The 16,686-nt window shown below is 34.4% G+C and overlaps 4 pseudogenes; 2 read left to right on the forward strand and 2 right to left on the reverse strand.

Moving 5' to 3' along the window:
* On the reverse strand, positions 1–600 carry LOC148197756 (uncharacterized; annotated as a pseudogene).
* Positions 601–7,026: 6,426 nt separating this feature from the next.
* LOC124824001 (hydroquinone glucosyltransferase pseudogene) lies at positions 7,027–8,691 on the forward strand (annotated as a pseudogene).
* Positions 8,692–9,034: 343 nt separating this feature from the next.
* On the forward strand, positions 9,035–10,779 carry LOC124824000 (hydroquinone glucosyltransferase pseudogene; annotated as a pseudogene).
* Positions 10,780–11,260: 481 nt separating this feature from the next.
* Positions 11,261–12,865, reverse strand: LOC124823999 (hydroquinone glucosyltransferase pseudogene; annotated as a pseudogene).
* Positions 12,866–16,686: the final 3,821 nt, after the last annotated feature.

Raw genomic sequence — 16,686 nt, forward strand, 5'->3', positions numbered from 1 at the left:
CTACTCATGTACTATTAGTGAGCTTTGTAACTCATCAACAGAAAGATTATCTATATCTTTGGACTCCTCAATGGAACATACAATGTAATCAAACTTCTCAGTTAAAGAACGGAGAATTTTTTCAACCACTTTAACATCTGACATAACTTCACCATAAGTTCGCATTTTGTTGGCCACTGTCATGACCCTAGAGAAATACTCTGTCACTACTTCACCAGATTTCATCTCAAGAACTTCAAATTCTCTGCGGAGAGCTTGAAGATGAGATCTTTTTACCCTTGCATTGCCTGCAAACTTTTTCTTCATAGCATCCCATATCTCTTTAGAAGTGTCTTTCTTGAGTATGGTGTCGAGAACAGTTCGGTCAATAGCTTGAAAGAGATAGTTTTTGACTTTCAAATCTTTCAGTCGCATCTCATCTTGCTTCTTTTGTTGTGCTTCAGTTTGTACGATTCCGCTTGCTGGAATTATATAACCAGGTTCAATGAGATCCCAATACTCTTTAGATCGAGGGAAATTTTCCATTAACATGCTTCAATGGTCATAATGACCATCAAAACGTGGGATGGCTGGCTGGACAAAGCTCCCTTCGGTAGTCATTTTTTTTTGTGCTAGTGCAAAACTTCAAAGACTGTGCTGCTTTGATGTATCAGGCCCAGTGGGGGCTCTGATACCAGATGTTAGTAATTAAGATTGTAAATGCACTGATGCAGAGAAAATTGACTCACTTATTATTAATGGTAAATGTAGCTTTAAATAGCCAAATGACAGTTTCTAAACAATTAAAAACCACCCACCGAAAATAAAGCTAGCAGTGGTTACAAGAATGAGAAAAATTAGCAAATATCCCTAAAGACTTGGTAAACCAAGATATTATTCAAAACAGAAATAAAAACTACTGCAAACTCCTTCAAAACATAAAAGCTAAGGTGAATAAAAATGATTGAAACAAGTGTTCCATGTGCGGCTAAGCATAGCTAAGCAAAAGAAATTACTTAGAATAAAGTGGAGTAATTAAGTAGTTGGGGTTCACGAGAGTTAGGCCTCTCTGACACATTAAATCAATCCTATTATATCATAGAGTTGTTTTCATTCTATTTGCACAATGAGAATAGACCATAAAGGCATCTCATATCACACAACTTCAAGAGAAAGTATCATGATACTAAAGGTAGCCAAACTTATACTTGTATCATATTTTACAGAGTCAACAACGAATATATTCTACAGCGAAGTGAACTCTTTCAAGCTTTCACAAAATAAGGCATGCATCTTAGTATTCAGGACCGAAAATTGGCAAGGTAATCATACTATTGAGTAAAAGAAGTGGTTGAGCTCCCCTACCTCTTTCTCCAGCAAAGGTTGGTTGGTTCCTTAAGATTTTCAGCCCTTACTTTGTTGATCTAAGTCTCCTTCTTCCTTAGTTTCTCAACTTCTCCGGCAACACTCCAATTTTAGATATCTCTCTCGTTCACTCTTTCAGTTCTTGCTATTTTTATTTTCTTTCCCTTTTTTCTTTTCCTAATGAAATCCTACGATTTATTAACAAACAGAAGGTCCCTCCAATGCAAGATGGAATTCAAGTTGGTCACTAGAAAAGGATAATATTGGTTCTTAAGGTCAAAATTTCGTTCAATGTTTCCCACAAAGTCGTTTCATGATGATAGTTTTGTCCTATTGTGTGCACTTAAGAAGATATTGTGTTTTGTTTACACAAAAGGTGACCCCATGGTAAAGAAAATAGACCATAACCGTGAAGAGTGGAGAAAGCAACAACAATAAAAAAATATTATCAGATGAAGTGGGGGAAAAGATTGGTCATGGTTGAAGGAGAAAAGATTCATGCTACTCAATATGGCCCTTAGTATGCACGAAAATAAATTCTTCACATGGCCAATGTATATACATCATAGTTCAAGCTTTTAGACCTAAAAAAAATATATGAAGAATTAATTATAATGATAAAAGACAAACAAACAAAATAAAGAAAATTATGAAACTTTGGAAAGAAAAAAATATGTTAACGGTTTTGTAGAGAAGTCAAGATGGAATTGTAAGAGTTCTAAGTAAAAATACTCAAATAATAATACACAAAGAAATTATCATACCATTTCGGTGACACATAACAAGTGATAAAAATTCAAAGTGATTGAAAGTCACTTGTTCAAGAAAGCACATAAACAATTTATTCATAACTAAAGATCAAGTTTTACAGAGTCCTAAAGTCATTTAATTCAATAACCATGGTAATTTAACAAAGTAAGTAATATAATAGAATTACATCTTAAACACTTAAATACACAAATACCATCACAAAATAAGAAATTCTTACTAACTAAATATTAGTTGCAAAATAAATTATCTTATAGTATTAATTTATTTTTGGGTCTTACAACCTTCCTCTAGAATTGGCCTAACCTCCCTTAGAGAACCCATAAACACCACCTCCATCACAATAAAACAGCTCATAAGAGCCTTAATATCTTTTCCACCATATTTCCGCAACCACCCTAACCTTCAACCATCACCATGGCTTTCCTTCTAGTTTTGGCCCAACCTAGTTAGGAGATTGCCATCATCAATTGAGGCAATACAAAGCCTCAACTTATTTATGGTGACAATATTGGTCAACATATCAACTGGATTTTCTACACTTTGAATTTTGGACAAAGACAAGTCTCCATCATTTATCAAGTTTTTGATCAAATGATACTTCAATAAATAAGTACTACATAAATAAAAATGTGTCATATGTTAGTTCATAATTTTTTTATTGTTCTAATAAAATAAATATCAATTTGTATAAAATTTTTTGTAAGGATTTATATACAAATTAAATTTTGTTTGAATTTGGAAAGGAACAAAATTGTTTAATTTTTAAAAAATTTAGGACTAAATTGAGACAATAAAAATACAGGGGCTAAATTGAGACAAAATAAGAATATAGGGACCAAATTGAGATAAGTACAATGACACGTGACACTATCAATGCCATGTCACATTATCATTGTCACATGGCACAATGTCAGCTTGACATGTGGAAATTTTGAAAAAGAATTAAAAAATAAAATAAAATATTAAAATTAAAATAATTCAAAAATTCAAAAAAACCACAAGCTAACACGTGACACCCCTTTAACGGTGTTAGTACGAAACAAACAACAATGACCTAATTGCTTCAATTTTCAAAAATAAAGACCCAATCAAGACAAAAAGAAATGTGAGAAACCTAATTGAGAAAAATCACCAAAAATAGAAATTATTTGAATAATTAAACCTAAAATATATGGTATATGCGATTAGTTTATATTATCTTTATCATATTAATTGCAACATACAAGGTAATTTTTTTATTATTATTGATATTTTAGATTTTATAATATTACTTGACGTCCAGAAATCCTATAAATACTTGTCATTCATCATGAGAATGACACACTCTCTTATATGCACTCAGGTAGATCAAAACTCACTTACTAACTTGAACATCAAAAAGTTTTTTGTAGAAAGATTTTTGTTTGTGTTTAATCTCTAGAGTATTCATTTGGAGTCGTCAAATCACTCAAATCTCTTCACCTGTCTAAAGGTTCACACTTCATATCTAAGTAAAAACAGATACCAATACATGATACTTTTATTTTAGAATATAAAATAATTTGAGATAAAAAAAAATTAAGAAAATATAATTATTATTATTTTATTAAGTACCACAATTGTAAAAGGATGATTGAAGGATGCACACCTGATATTTTCCTTAACGTGTTACATATACAACGACTAAGAAGGATTAGCTTTTCCTAAAAGCATTATAAAGGAAATTTCTTCAAACATTAGAACATATTAATGAATAATTAAATTACCAAAAAGTAAAAAAAAAATTACTTTAAGAAAATATAAAATTAGTTTCTAAATATTAACATAGATCAATTGCAATGTTATTAGAGTCCGTTTAATAGACTCTAATACAACACAAAATATTAGCTTTTTTATTTTTTAAATATTAAAAGGTATAAAATTAGTTTTTAATTTTTTGAAGAAATGAATATTTGTGTTATTTTCATATTAGTCGACACTACTAAATTAAGTATAAAAAATAAATAAGATTAGCATAGTCTAAATTGACATTGATCTTATTTATTTTTAGTATTTATATTTATTTAAGTTAGTATTAGTTAATCTATATATTACGAAATTGTATGTATTAATGATAACGAATATGAATAATAAAATACTTTTTAATATAAAAGTCTAGACAGAAAGATGTCAAACCTCTTCATTCTTAATTTTCCTCTCCTACTTTTTAGGTACACTCATCAACTTTATTCAAAGTCAAAAATCTTCTCACACTTATACCTTTCAATGTCAATCATATTTTTCATCTATATTTATATTTTTCATCCGCACGTATCACATTTACTTTTTTTCATCTGCTTCATTGAATTCATACTCATCTTCTTCTTTCACATTCATCTTCTTCATGCATTGTTTTCTAGTGTTTTTATTAAACATCAACGCAATGTACCATAACTTTTTTTAAGTTATTTTTTCATTAAATGTAGTTAAACTGATACAAATTAAACTAATATTAAAAATACATTTTATTTAATGTTAGCTAAATTAATGTTAAATTAAATAAATTTTAAAATAAATTAATATTAAACTGCTTTAATTAAAAATCAGTTTAAGAGATGAATTAATATTAATTTAAATGACTCTATCTTCAAAAGTCGACCCTAACAAATTAGGGTCTATAGTTTTAAAATTGCATTGGATACGTACAATCTAATGCTAATAATTTATTGGTTTAATGATTCGGTAGATCTTATCTTTTGATCATACTCTCAAATAGTACCTCTAGTTATTAGTTTTTTCAATTGGATCCTTAATTTTTAAAAATTTGAAACAAATAAAGCCTTGTCATTAAATTGGACTAACGACGTTTGAGTGGTGTGTACGATCACATGTTGATTGTGTTATATTTTAAATGATGTGTCATAATTTATATGGTAATAAGGTGATTGTTACATGTAAATTCATATTTTTTAATTAACAAATTGGGAAAATTTTAATTATACCAAGCACCTTTGTTCGAATTAAGATTTGTGAAAAACAAATTAGGGAAAATTGGGTGCTTCTCAAATTAGGGTTCCTTTGTAGGGTTGATGTTTGAAGAGATTTGGGATGAAGATGTTGGATTCTCTGACTTATGGCTCTCTCGCGGTAGATGGAGGTTCGAAGGATTCGCTCATGGAGGAGATTGAACGATTTATTTTTAATGAGTTGTTGCTATGTCTGATTCTATGATTCTGATTTCTCTTTGCAAGTTGGATATAGCTATCTCTGTCGTGGCGGCTATGGAGGTTGCACGATTGAATGGGACGCGATTTAGGTTTCGCGAAGGTGCTAATGTTGATGCGTCAATGGAGGATGCGCGAAACTTAGGTTCGCCATGGTTGCTGACTTTGGGTCGCTCATGATTTGGATTCATGGTGAGAGCAATGATGATGAACAAAGAAGATGATGATTCTCGAACTGGGTTTCTCAATTAGGAGTCTCTCGTGTCTTTAAAGTTTGTGCATGATGGTCATGGCAGCGCTGGTGGTTGTGGTAGTGCGTGTAAGTTGAGATGCGGTGGTGGTGTCCTCATGGCAACTCACAGTTGAGGCGCGACAACCATCAACTTCCTCTTTCACCATTGATGGACGTTTAGCGAATCCTAAACTCTCGAACAAAATCTCTAATTTTCATAAATAATGCAGTTATGATTGTGAGAGTGATGAAGATAATGATTGAACAGTGTTAATGATGGCTGATACACAAAAGGATGGAGGAAGGAGAATGATGGCTGGTGAAAATTCTAATTTTAAAAAACAATTTAGTTTAATTATTTTTTTTTAATTTAGAAAAAACAAAAATCCATGTCAAGCTCAGCTAAAATTATCTAACAATTTGCCACATCATTTAAAAAATTAATATCAGCATCACGTCAACATAATTCTAAGCATATGTTAGTTCAATTCAAGAGTAGGACTCTGTTTATTTCAATCTTTCAAAATTAAATATAGTTCAATTCCAGAGTAGGACTCTATTTATTTCAATCTTTCAAAATTAAATACTCAATCGAGAAAATCAATAAGTAAAAATGTATATGAGAGTTTGACCAGAAAAATACAGAGAATCATTAAACCTAATTTATTTAGGATCGACTTTTTGTTTGTTTGTTGGTGTCAGGATTGGACCCACGTTAAACATTTATTTTCTTGTAATAAAATACTTTCCTTTTTCTTTTATTTTTCAGTGATTTCGTATTTTAAATGTTAAAAGATATTTCAATCATTAAGCACCCAAGATGTCTTTCAAAGCATCAAACTTTTACATTATTTATATGAATTATTGAGAGTAAAAGAATAAAAGACAAAACCAATACCGAAAAGGAGAAAAATAATTAACAGTATTGATTTAAATACATTATCAGAAAGAGGAACTATGCTTAACCCGCTAAAAACATTGAATCGAGCGAAAACAAAAGACATTAGGAAAGTTGACAAAAGTAATTCTGTCTGCCAAATCAACGAGGCAGAATCAAAGCTCTCAGAAGCGCAGCCATTAAAACACAAACAAGTGTGTGTAAACATCATCAAGCAAAAGAAAAAGACAAGCCAGAAAAACAAATTAAGTGGGAACGGTATAATAGTGGTTTAGTACATATGCACTCACATCATCACGACCTCCATTATGAAGGCTATGAGTCTTATTCTTATTGGTTGTAATAAATTGTGTTATTCACTTCAGAGATATAACACTAATAATCTCGTTTCAATTATATAAAGAATTGACATCATTTTTACTTTAAACATTAAGACAATGAATTAATAGATTTTTTACTTTTATATAATATTATTTAGATTTACATTTGGATCTCCAAAATTACGTAACAAGAAGATGGTAGGGAATCCATACCATATAAAAATATATCAAAGATATAACATTATCAATAAGTTTTATAGATTGAATTAAGTAGAATGCGGGTGGTTTGCTATATAAGAGAGTTCTTAAACCAGTGTGTGAACATGATATATGAAGCTTTCACATAGGTAAACACCACACTCTATAGTTTATACATAGTCTGTTCTCATGGCAAAAACAATTCATGTAGCTATTGTTACAAGTCCTGGTTACACTCATCTGGTTCCAATAATTGAGTTCAGCAAACGACTTATCAATCATCACCCAAATTTTCATGTGACATGCATTGTTCCCTCCCTTGGGCCACCCCCAGAATCCTCCAAAGCCTACCTTGAAACTCTTCCTTCAAATATTCACGCCATCTTGCTTCCTCCAATTAGCAAAGATCAATTACCCCAGAATGTACACCCCGTGTTCCTGATTCAACTCACTGCTAATCTTTCTCTGCCATCGATACACGAGGTGCTGAAATCATTGTGCTCCCAAGCACGTTTAACAGCATTGGTGGTTGATGTTTTTGCATATAAGGCTGTGGAGTTTGCAAAGGAGTTCAACGCCTTGTCGTATTTTTACTTCCCTAGTTCAGCTATGACATTGTCACTGCTTGCACACGCACCAAAACTTGATGAGGAAGTTTCAGGTGAATTCAAAGATTTATCTGAACCTATAAAGTTTCCTGGTTGTGTACCAATCATGGGGGTTGATCTTCCGGATCCATCCCAAAGTCGAACGAGTGAAATCTACAAGCATTTTCTTGAACGTGCCAAAGCAACTGTTACGGCTGATGGGGTGTTGATCAACACGTTCTTAGAGATGGAACCAGGCGCTGTGAGAGCGTTGGAAGAGTTTGGAAATGGGAGGTTTAAATTGTACCCTGTTGGTCCAATCACGCAAAAGGGTTCAGTCAATGAGGTTGATGAGTTTGATAAGTGTTTAAGATGGTTGGACAAGCAGCCACCTTGGTCAGTGTTGTATGTTTCTTTTGGAAGTGGTGGAACACTGTCTCAAAACCAAATCGATGAGTTAGCTTTGGGTTTGGAATTGAGTGGTCAAAGGTTCTTGTGGGTTTTGAGAGCACCAAACAATTCAGCAAGTGCTGCTTATCTTGAGGCTTCAAAGGAGGACCCTTTGCAATTCTTACCAAGTGGGTTTTTGGAAAGGACAAAGGAGAAAGGTTTGGTTGTGGCTTCATGGGCACCTCAGGTTCAGATCCTTGGTCACAGTTCAGTTGGTGGGTTCCTGAGCCATTGTGGTTGGAACTCGACTTTGGAGAGTGTGCAAGAGGGAGTGCCTTTGATAACATGGCCACTCTTTGCAGAGCAGAGGATGACTGCAGTGATGTTAACCGACGGACTTAAAGTGGCATTGAGACCAAAATTTAACGAGGATGGCATAGCGGAGAAGGAGGAGATTGCAAAAGTGATTAAGTGTCTTCTGGAAGGAGAAGAAGGTGCAGGAATGCGTGGAAGAATGAGGAATTTAAGAGATTCTGCTGCTAATGCACTCAAGGATGATGGCTCTTCGACACAGACACTGTCTCAGTTGGCTAACCATTGGGAAAATTTCAGTGGGATTTAGTAATGTTGTTCTTCTTACATACCTTGCTCTAAGTTTGATATTTTGGGTGTTTCTCTACACTTGTTTTCTTCGTGAGATTGAATGGATGGTTTGTAATGGTTCTTTTGGTGTTTTTATTTATAATGAGAAGACACAGAATTTTATTCATCCGTTGCTTATTTCCATTCCGTTTTTATCTTCATCACAATCAATATTCTGTGCATCTGCTCGGGGCTTCAATTTTTTTCTTTTGACCTGTCAAAACAAAGACCAAGAACATGCTTTGTTACTCCAAAATACAATTCTATATTGTATATGGTTGAAGTCTATCCATAATCCAACAATTATTGTTTATGTTCCTAAAACATATGCCCTTGAGACCCATCAATAATTTTTGAGGAAGGTGCCTTGTAACAGACAGCCAATGGAAAAGAAAGTCAATAAAAACCATAGTTGTCAACTTAGACTGATCAACATTCTCAAATCTCTACACCAATAAGATACAGACAGATCAGAAACATACAAATAGACAGAACATTTTCAATTTCTATTTTGTTGGTATAAAAAAAATCTCATTTTCAACCTAATCAGAAACCATTTTATAGATAACTTCCAAAGTAATTATCATAGAGTTTATATATACATATATCCCAAACCATTGGTCTGAATGAACAGCAGAGATTCAATGGCGAAAACAACCCACATAGCAGTAGTTTCGATCCCTGCATTCAGCCACCAAGCCTCCATTGTTGAGTTCTGCAAGAGATTGGTTCATGTCCATCACCACTTCCAGGTGACCTGCATCTTCCCCACCATAGATGCACCTCTCCCTGCCACACTCACTCTCCTCAAATCTCTTCCTTCCAACATCAACTGCACTTTCCTCCCTCCCATCAACAAAAGGGACCTACCCCAAGATGCTCTCTCAGTAGTGCAAATCCAACTCGCAGTGTTTCAATCCATACCATCCATCCAACACGCACTACGGTCTCTCCTTTCAACCACGCCTCTGGTAGCTCTAATTGCCGATCTTTTCGCAAACGAGGCGCTGGAAATAGCAAAGGAGCTCAAACTCTTGTCCTACGTATACTTCCCTCATTCTGCCATGGCAGTCTCAGTGTTCCTCCATTTGCCATCTTTACACCAGCAAATTTCATGCGAATACAGAGATCACAAAGAAGCCATCAACATTCCAGGGTGTGTACCAATCCAAGGCCGCGATCTTCCCTCGCATTTTCAAGACCGATCTACTCTTGCTTATAAGTTAATTCTCGACCGCAGCAAGAGACTCTCTCACGCTCACGGTTTTATAGTCAACAGCTTCTCCAAAATTGAAGAAAGTTGTGAGAGGGCCTTGCAGGAACATAACAGAGTCAGCAGCAGCAGCAACAGTTCCGGTGTTTATCTGATTGGGCCAAATGTTCAAACGGGGTCCAGCAATGATCCAAAGGGTTCAGAATGTGTGAATTGGTTGGAGAATCAAGAGGCTAAATCGGTTTTGTACGTGTCGTTTGGAAGTGGAGGCACACTTTCTCAGCAACAGATGAATGAGTTAGCTTTTGGGTTGGAGTTGAGTGGTGAGAAATTCTTGTGGGTAGTGAGAGCTCCCAGTGATTCTGCAGACGGTGCTTACCTTGGTGCTTCTAGTGATGACCCTTTACAGTTTTTACCAAATGGGTTCTTGGAGAGAACCAAAGGTCGTGGCTTTGTTGTTCGTTCTTGGGCACCACAGACCCAAATCCTTGGTCACGTTTCAACCGGTGGGTTTTTAACTCATTGCGGGTGGAATTCAGCACTTGAGAGTATTGTGCTGGGAGTGCCGATGGTTGCTTGGCCCTTGTTTGCTGAACAGAGAACGAATGCGGTTTTGTTAACAGAAGGTGTCAAAGTGGCTTTAAGGCCAAAATTCAATGACAGTGGCATAGCTGAGAGGGAGGAAATTGCGGAGGTGATAAAGGGTCTGATGGTGGGTGAAGAAGGACGTTTGATTCGTGGAAGAATTGAAAAGCTCAGAGATGCAGCTGCGGAAGCTTTGGAAGAACATGGGTCCTCCACAAGGGCACTTTACCAATTTGGCACTCAGATAGAGAGCTTAGCGGGACAGTCCTAGTGTAAAATGTATTCCTTTCTGAAAGGAAAAATTAAAATGAGGGAAGCACTAGAAATAAACTCTGGTTCTGTTGACACAGTTTGATATTTCAATTCTGCTGCCTCTTGCAGAGCCAAATATAATATTAGTTCTATCTATTTTGAAGACATCAAATTCAAGATCGCCAAATTTTGTTCGACTAAAGACGATTGCATATGGGTGATAGTTTAATTTGGAAAAAACATAAATTTTAATTTTATCTTTAACTTTGTTAACTCTGTTATCTTTTTAAATGTTTTAAAAAAGTAACGAGTATATATTTCTATGATGTTTTTGCCCATCACCTTGTTAACTCTGTTATCTTTATTTATTTTAGTTTAGTTTGTGAGTGATTTATTGCATTGAATCGAGTCAATAATAATAACCCATCCTTATACGGGTTAAGGGTTGAGCTGGTTTGTCTTGTCACTTGTTTTTTAAGTTGTTTTTAAAAATTTTAGATTTTTTTAAATATTTTATATATACATCTGTCTTGTGCCTTAACTGGGTTGAGTATGTTGTTAAATGTGTCCTGATCTGAGAGTGTACACAACTTCTGACGTTGGGAGTTGTTTTTGCTATGAATAACTTAAAAAATAACATATACTCTTCTATGGTCAAACTTTAAATTCATCTTAAAAGTAATTTCATCTTCCAAACCACTCAATCACAATTAACCACTCAATGCAGGAAGGAAACAAATTAGGAATAGCACTCAAAGCACAACTAATACATAAAACAATTTAAGGAAAAAAGAAATAGTTTCCTAATTCTCACTCAAATTTTCCCATTCACTAGTCAACTCTAACAGGGTTTGTCTTGAAGAACCATCTTTCAGTGCATGAGCAGCGAAACCTTTAAAAGTCATCATTCTTTGACGCATTGCTTTACCTATTTCTTCTTCCATCAAACACTTTATCACCTTTGCAATTTCCTCCTTTTCCACTATGCCATCCTCGTTAAATCTTGGCTTCAATGCCACTTTCAATCCTTCCGCTAACATCACTGCATTCATCCTCTGCTCTGCAAAGAGTGGCCATGTTATCAGAGGCACCCCCTCTTGCACACTCTCCAAAACCGAGTTCCATCCACAATGGCTTAGGAACCCACCGACTGAACTGTGACCAAGGATCTGAACCTGAGGTGCCCATGAAGCCACAACCAAACCATTTTCCTTTGTCCTTTCCAAAAACCCTTTTGGTAAGAATTGCAAAGGGTCCTCCTCTGCAGCCTCAAGGTAAGCCGCATTAGGTAAATTACTTGGTGCTCTCAAAACCCATAAGAACCTTTGACCACTCAATTCCAAACCCAAAGCTAGCTCGTCGATCTGGTGTTGAGACAGTGTTCCACCACTTCCAAAAGAAACATACAACACTGAACAAGCTGGCTGCTTGTCCAACCATTTTAAACACTCATCATCCTCATTGTTTGACACTTTTTGTGTAATGGGTCCCACAGGGTACAGTTTGATCTTCCCATTTACCGATTCTTCCAATGCTCTTACTGCACCTGGTTCCATTTCTAAGAAGGTGTTGAAGATAATCCCACCTGCTATAACCATTGCTTTGGCACGTTCAAGAAACCTCTTGTAAGCTTCACTTGATCGATTTTGGGTTGGAGCAGGAAGATCAACCCCCAAGAGTGGTACACAACCTGGTAACCTTATAGGTTCGACCAGGTCCTTTAACTCACCCGAAACCTCCTCATCAAGTTTTGGCATGTGTAAGAGAAGTGACAATGCCATAGCTGAACCAGGAAAGTAGAAATAGGACAAGGCATGGAACTCCTTTGCAAATTCCAAGACTTGGAATGCAAAAACATCGGCCACCAATGCAGTTAAACGGACTTTAGATGACAAGGATTTGAGAACCTCGTGTATTGATGGGAGAGAAAGTGTAACGGTGAGTTGAATTTGGAGTCCCATGTATAGTCCTTGGGGAAACTGTTCTTTGCTGATTGGAGGAAGAAAGACGGAGTCAATGTTTGAAGGAAGAGTTTTAAGGTAGGCTATGGAGGATTCCGGGGGTGACCCAAGTGAGGGAACGAAACAGGTGACATGAAAATTTGGGTGAAGCTTGACAAGTCGCTTAGCGAACTCAACAATAGGGACAAGGTGGCTGAAACCAGGACTAGAAACAACAGCTATATGAACTGTTTTGGCCATCAAATCAGACCAAAGACTAAGGTTTTGTCTGTCTCTTAAAATGTGGGAAAAGCTACAAATGATGCTGTGTTTGTGACTAGACTGTTCTCGTATAAATATACCAAATCATTTGCTTTTTGTTATCCACGTAGCAAACCTTGTTTTTTCTATCTTTTCTTGCGATGATGTAAGCCCATATGCACTAATTAAATTGCTTTTTCTTTTTGAATTATGATACGTAGGTTGTTTTAGCCCGAACAGTGGTTGATCCACTAAAATAAGACTGCCGGACCGACCCCCCAGTAAAATGATAAACTGCCCCTAATCATAAACTATTCTATTAAAGATTTGGTTTTTATTTTGTATTTTTAAAATTTATTATATTTATTAAAAATTTTAATGAAATGATTAACGTCTCTTATAATATAAATTAAAATAAGAATTAAATGGTTTTTTTTATCTTGAATTTTATTTTAAAAATTATACTTCATCTTTAAACAATAATATATATGGTTTTTATCCCACTTATTTGGACTCTACTATGTGTTAGCAAAATCATAAAATTAGAAATTTTGATGATGTCCAAATAGTGTCTCAAGTGTTTACTTTGCTAAAAGACTTGACTTGTTTTATGAGTTAAAAGCTTCTGTATTAAGTATATTTATGTGTAGGGCTTTATTTTGTGTTGATTCCTTGTATGTAATGCTTTAAAATTCAATTTGGAGTCAAAAAGCTCTGCAATAATCGATTAGCTACTTAAGATAATCTATTATAACATAGAGGTTTTAAAAGGTTGCTGAAAACTCAATTTTTGCTTTGGAATAATCGATTATCAGTCTATGATAATCGATTATCCATAATCGATTATGACTTACCATAATCGATTATCACGACTAGCCATTGGAGTTTTTAGGCATGTTTTTGGTTATTGTGTCTTCCTTAAATGCATAATCAATTATCATAAGTGAATTATCGATTATCATGTGAGAAAAAAATTGACAACAGATTTTTGGAAGTATCCTTGAGTGAGGTCTTTAAAAAGATGTTTTAGACTCTCATTCTAATACACGAAAACATATCTATTTGTTTTGAATTGTGAAAACTGTGATCGAGGGTTTGTGTAACCCTTGTGCTTTGGCTTTGAGAATTTGGTGTTCGCAAGAGCGAGAACTTTCACTAGGACTGTGATTGAGTGTTGCTACTATTGCTAAGTGAAGTCTGTCATCTTTTGTAAAGATTCAAAGAAAGTGTTAATCCTTTGTGAAGCATTCAGAGGAGGTGTTCATCCCTTATGGACTTCAGGAGAAGTGAGTTTCATCTCTTTTGGTAACAAGAGAGGTGTTTTCTAAAGCCTTAAACTTTTCTTTTTGTGATTGAAATAGTATATTGGTTTTGTGATTGAAATAGTTTATTGGACTTATGATCCTTGTCATCTGAACTAGTATAAATTTATCTGTGCAATTTTCTCTCTTCTTTACTCTTTATTATTATTTAATTATTCGTTAAGGAAATTAAAAATTAAGAGAAAATTATTAAAAGTACACGGTTGCGATAAGACACCAATTCACCTCCCTTTTGGTTTATTGTTTATACTAAATATTTTTCTTTACTACTATAACAACACGAGTTATTATGATTTGGTTAAAATAATTTCTCTATGCTATTGAATTCTTTCAATCTTCTCAGGTTGGGTACCTATTTATATATATATATATATATATATATATATATATATATATATATATATATATATATATATATATATATATATATATATATATTTCAACGCTTAAGTTAGGTAAGGTTTAAGGAGATAATAAATGAACTCTAATTGAAATTTTTAGTGGCCTAGTTGCTATAAGTCTATCTTATTGAAATAACATGCTTCTACTAACTTTAAATAGTTACCACGAGTTTCACCATTCCTAATTTTACAAGTTTCACCACTCTTGGTTTTACACTAGCCCAATTAGCTAAAACTTTTTAACTCCCTTTGAGTTAAACAACCAAATTTTTTAAATCCCTTTTGTTACAAGACTTGTTCACAGAGCTAGATGACTAAAGTAACATGAAACACTAGAAGGGGGCTGAATAATATTACTGTAAATCTTTTTCGAATCAGAAGTTTGATCCTCATGAGCAACTCAGTTCTTATGCTATAAACGTTGTTTTGATAGGTGCGATTATAGTCTCGGTATTTAGTGTATCTTCGTAGCATTGGAAGAAGTAACTCTTAAACAAGGTGTCTTTGAACGGGTGTGCACGTTAAGGATTTGTTTTCCGCATAAGGTGAGCGTTTGTAAATCTAAGACATAGCACACAACTTTTATACTGGTTAACTCAACTGACCTATGTCTAGTTCTCCTTTAAGGTAACTTAGAGGGTTCCACTAGATTTTCATTGAAGTACATATGAGTATTCTTACCACTCCTGATTTTACTAGTCAAAAGTAGTAACCCTCGTTACTGTGACTACTATCGAGTATCACCACTCTTAATATCACCACTTCTAGTATCCCTAGACGCTCCTAGCATCCTCCATATACAATGTCTAGTTGAGTTTAACTCACTCCTGATTGTCCTAGTCAACCTACTAACTGCCATTACTGTGACCTTGACTGAGTTTCACCCACTTCTAGTATCAAGTATCACCCACTCCTGGTATCCCTACACGCTTTCGCAGTATTCTTCAGATACACTGCCTAGTTGAATTTCACTCATTCCTAGTTTCCACTAGACAATCTCATCTAGCTGCCGTTTAATTTCACCAAGTTATACGTCAGAGTTTCACCCACTCTTCGTTTCCACTAAACACACATGTCTAGCTATCATTTAACTCCTCAAAGTTAAATGTAAAATATTTTAATTCTCTTCAAAATTTACAATCTCTTTGGCATGACTTTTGATGAGAAAATCGTTCAACAAATGTCTTTTTCTCTCTAACGTCCATTTCTGACTTGTATTTGATAGAGCAAGTGGATGCTTGTAATAGGAAATCTACACAAGGGAGAGTAGATATGCATGCAAAAGATATGTCCTTTCTCTTATTACTTTTTTTTTTGTTTTTAAACGTTAAACATTTAATGACATTTAATGCTTGTTCAAAACAACAAAGTTTTTCACATTTCCTACTATTTGAGTAGGATTGGATTGTTTGAGCTTTCTAGTGAAGATACCAAATATCTCATGAGAGTTTCATCGTTGGATGAAAACACGTTGGGCACATGGTATAATTTAGCCTACGAGAGGTTTCTTGTAATTGGCGCTTTGTTTAGTAGATACTCGTTGAGTTCAAGAGTGTGTTTAGTAAGACATCTCTTATTTTGAAACAAGGTTTGTTCTTTTAGTACGTTTACCAAAGACATCATTTATAGTAAGAGTTTTTCTAGCTTGATTAGCTAGATATGCTACAAGTGCATTTAGCAAGACTCTTATGAGTTATTAGATTATGTTTAAGATTTTTTGTGTGTTTTACTAAAACATATTTTTGACCATTTCATTTATCAAGCTATATTTATAGAGTTCATTTAATAATTGTTTAGCAATCTTTTAGCATTCGTTGCATTCAGCAAAACACTCATTGACGCATTAAATAAAGACATCGTTTAATGGTGCATCTTACAAAGGATTTTTCCTTAGTAGTTCTCTTAAGCCTCGTTTTCCTATTTGCATTGTGGATTTCAGAAGGATAATACTTTGTCAGACATATTTTGTTCAGTGCAGTTCGTTAGTCCATAAGATGTGTGAAATCACTAAATGATCTTGGCTTTTCCCTTAGAAACCTTTCTTAGTTCCAACATTCTTATGTTTTTCATATAAGATTCTTTAGATATTGTACGTTTTTGCGCTTTGTAATGCCACAAATTTAAGGTGTCATGAGTTTTTACAAAAAA

This window comes from Vigna umbellata, chromosome 5, assembly GCF_029865625.1.
Source record: "Vigna umbellata cultivar VRB3 chromosome 5, Vumbellata_1.0, whole genome shotgun sequence".
Taxonomy (NCBI): Eukaryota; Viridiplantae; Streptophyta; class Magnoliopsida; order Fabales; family Fabaceae; genus Vigna; species Vigna umbellata.